Genomic DNA, 4,384 nt, shown 5'->3' with positions numbered 1-4,384 from the left:
ACAGAGAGAGACGCGTTTCAGATGGCGCACGAACACAGAGTTGATTCGTCTTTCGCATCTCCTCCTTATGTTTGAACAGACACATACACACAGAATTATGTCAATAGTACCCGTCTCGACGATCATTCTCGTAAATGCAGTCGGTTATGTTTTAAATGAATGTAAACAGCTGAGAAAGAAATCGGATGTGTATCATTATACTGGATCCGTGCAGTCGGATTTAAAGGGACAGCAGCCTATAAATACGTGCTGCTGAATATGACACTAATGTTAACAAAACGTCTATAACAAAGATTAATCTAAATTTATACAGTGAACACTATGCAGTGTTATTTTACACTTAATTATTACATTTCTGTACCTGAATACTACTGTTTATATTATCTATGCTTGTAAATTGTGTATTTGTTCTTTTTTCCCCCTTTTTCTTTTTTCTTTTTTTTACTGACTGTTCACTTGCCTTTAATCATGTTTGAACTTTCTCAGACTATAGTTTTTGCTGTGGTATATGAAGAAGTACTTCAAGTGTGTGGAAAGCAAAGTTACAATGATATAAAATTAGTGTCATACATTTTTTTGTTTGTATGTTCACACTGATGTTAAAATGACATTTTCTGATTTGTTACATTACTTTTTATGTAATGCTAAAACACTGCTGGTCACTTTCAGAAGTTGTAGTGATTCTTTCTTTTCCAAGAAAGAATGTGAAACAAATTGGTTATATAATTTTCATTTTTAAATATTTTAAAATATAATTGAAATTGCAATAAACGGCTTTTTAACTGCAACACTAACTAAAAAGTTTTTGGGCATTGATGTTTCCATATAGAACATAATGCTTATAACCTTTCCATTGCATAAAATGTTCTTCAAATTATTAAATATTTTTCATTAGTAAAGAAAAAGAACTGTTCACTGAAAGATTCTGTGGGGAACCCAAAATTCTTCTATAACACCACTGTGAAAACACACTTATGGAACCTTTATTTTTAAAAGTGCATGATAAATTTGGGGCATAATATTGTCATTTAGATGAGGCTGCTGGACATACAAGTCTATCATCAGGCTGTGTTCTGCCTAAAGCATGTCCATTGACTGGCTATGAGGACTGGTACAAAGTGGGGTCACGCTGTGTCAAATACTTCGGCAGCCCTTTCAACTTCACTGCAGCTGAGGTAAGTAGTTTCATTGGGACAAAATGACATGTTCACATACTCCAATTTTTATTATTATTTTTTCCACATTTTCATTTGTATTGACATTATTGCTCTTCCCGCACAGTTCAGCTGCAAAAACAAAGCCCCTGGTGGACACCTGGTGTCAGTGCATAACTCAAAGGCTAATAGTGATCTGCTCGGCATTGTGATCAAGTTAAACCCACACAAGCTACGCATCTGGATCGGAGGCTTTGAGTTTTTTCAGGTAAATGAAACAGACATTTTTTTATTTTTCAAAAAAGTGTCTTACTCTCTCAGTCTGGTAGATTCATCTGGACTGATGGTTCCTCCTGGAACTATCAAATTTGGACACCTGGTGAGCCCAAACACATCTTCAGCTACAAAGAATTCCTTACTGGAATCATAAGGGTTTTGCCTTACCATTTTACCAATAATTCTATTTACTGGTAAAATCATTGCATGATTGGTATAAAATATAATTTATAATCTATAATGATTATTCATTCTCTGTTGGTTTGAACTTCTTCTACTTTTTCAGATGTTGGCAAATGGAATGACGACGCTTGTTATGTGAAAAAAAAACTACATCTGTGGCTTCAAAGTGATGACAGCTTTGACTCAGACTTTGGGCCTAGACTGAACTTTTTTATCAGGTTATCATTACATGAAAACGTCAACATAAAACTTTGTTTAAAATTGTGAAAATACAATGTGTTTTCAAATTAATAAAAAATTGTATTCTAATAAAAATAATGAGTTGGCGGAATAGATCTGCTATGCTGCTGCGGCAGAGCAAGTACCTAGACTTGCTACTGCCAATACATCCACAACATGCGGCTGTGAGCATGTAAATAATACTGCTGTGGCACATACAGTATAACATATATGAATAACCCCCATAGCATACAATGAATCACCTCGTAGCAGATCTATACAGGTGGAGCTGGGGAAGGTGGAAGATTTCTGAAGCACGCTGCAAACTGCTACAGCAAACACTAGCCAAGTATTTGAATGTTGAGCAGCGAGCTCATTGGCTACCGATACAGGAGAGAACCAATCAGCTGTGCCATGTGATAATGATGTCATTATGTCAGATCGAGTTAGACCTATCAGACTGCACCATCTAGAGCTGTGGTCGGCAACAGGCGGCCCGCCAGCAATAATATCTGGCCCACGCCCGCAGCCTTATTATTTTGATAGCGGCTGATTCTAAAATAGATCTGTCATGACAGCAACATTTACTCACAATCACTTTGTCTTTAGTGATTTTGCCTTCAAAATATTTGCAGCAATGTTTTATTTTTAGATTAATTGAGAGCTTTTAATTAAAAAAGTTCTGAAAGACATTCAAAAGAGTCTGTGGATCTCTAGACACACCTCTAAAATAGCCGTCATGAAATGTGTGGTATGAAAAAACTAACAGTGAAACATTTGCTTATAACGCGGGGCCTCAGCACCAACACGTGAACAATAACAAAGCAAATTCAGCTTCTTTTTGATCAAAAAGATTGACAAGGCAATCAACAAAATTTCTTGATCATTGTCATGATACACGGAGCAGACCACTCGGTGAACTCAGTCTTAACTTTATTAACATGCACGCTCATAGAACATTCTAGCTCTGTCTTTATCGGAAGACTGCACACACTCGCCCCGCCCCCGTTGCCTAGCAACCCTGGACCCCGACACAGAACAGCCTATCACAATAAACTGTTCACATTTCACCACATCTCCCCTCTTTAAAGTTCTACTGTCCCTCATTATTATTATTTTTCTCTCTCTAAGCAATATGGAACAAAGCAAATTACTTTCTCAACCAAATAACAGGCATCAATATCAACATCAGATATCAGTAATAACATTCACTGCTCACAATCTATTCAATATAACTCGTCACTTAAACCGAACATGTTAGCATTTAACAATTCACTTTTTTTTTTTCTTACAGTACATTGTAGAAGTTAACATGCAATAAAACTCTTTGCATCAGTATGGTTGTTAACCACTACCCCAAAACATAGTCCTTAAACTTTACGGGCTGTTTTACTTCCCTACCAGCAAGTGAACATTTGGGTGGTGTTATGCAAATCTTCCCACATAGTGACGTAGATATGTGGGGGCGTTTTAGAACGAGCCATTTTAGGTAGGTGTGGTTGACTTTTAACTTTTATAAAGAATATATCTTTGGATTTGAGACTTTAGTCTTTGCAACTTTACAGATCTTCTTTATGCACTAAGAGCTTGTAACACTCCAAAGAGAAAGGAAATATTGAAACTGCATCATATGACCCCTTTAAAGTTAGATGAAATTCAGTATATGTTCAAAATACATTTTGGCTATTACACATGCTTAGTAGGCTACTCACTTAATGTGAAAACTGGCGTCTTCCATCAGTCACGATTTTTTGGATGTTGGGTGATATGGAGGTCACTTTAATCCGCAGACAGTTCGTTGCAGATAAGACACACCGGCTTTGCATTCACAAAACTAGGTAGGATGAACCTGGTAGGTAGAATGGATGGAGTCTTTCCATTCTTCTTTGACTTTGTATGCCCTATTTTCGCTGTCAACGTTCCTCTTTAGACTCTTTGATAGTGCCATTTTCTTTCACCAGCTAGCTTAAATGTTAACATCACTCTGCACACAACGTAATAGCGTACCTCCAGCATGCAAACAGTTTTTAAAAATGCAGTTTAGTACGTGGCGATGCAAAAGAATAATTCTGAGTGTAAAAGTAGGCTACGTCAAATAATTATTACAATAAGTTAGGCTCCATTGTGTAACAAGCAAACTAAAATGATACAAATTTATTATTCACAATATGGAAATCTTTTATTTTTTGAGTTATTTTTATCTATTCCGCATATCCCACATATGTGTGTTTTAGCAAGGCGGTCTGTGTTGCAAGTTGGTGAATGAAGATACGTTCCAGGTTACATGTCACTACTCTGCTTTATTAATTTATACAGTGTTAAACCCGGACACCGCCACACAGGGGCGGTTCTAGACCACAGTAACTGGGGGGGCCAGACAGGGGCCACTTGTGCTTTTAGGAGGCACAATTTTAAAATTCATCTTAAACTACTTTAAGTAGCCTATTATTTATTCAGTCATTTTTCACCATGTCATGTATCGCTGCAATCTAGATGTAATCTATAACAATTTCAACTAAAATGAATGTTTCATCATGTTTAATTTATTTGAC

This window comes from Sinocyclocheilus rhinocerous, unplaced genomic scaffold (genome assembly GCF_001515625.1).
Source record: "Sinocyclocheilus rhinocerous isolate Xijiao unplaced genomic scaffold, SAMN03320098_v1.1 scaffold1570, whole genome shotgun sequence".
NCBI classification, from domain to species: Eukaryota; Metazoa; Chordata; class Actinopteri; order Cypriniformes; family Cyprinidae; genus Sinocyclocheilus; species Sinocyclocheilus rhinocerous.
The sequence above is the reverse complement of the archived record's forward strand: the minus strand, read 5'-3'. Positions refer to the sequence as shown.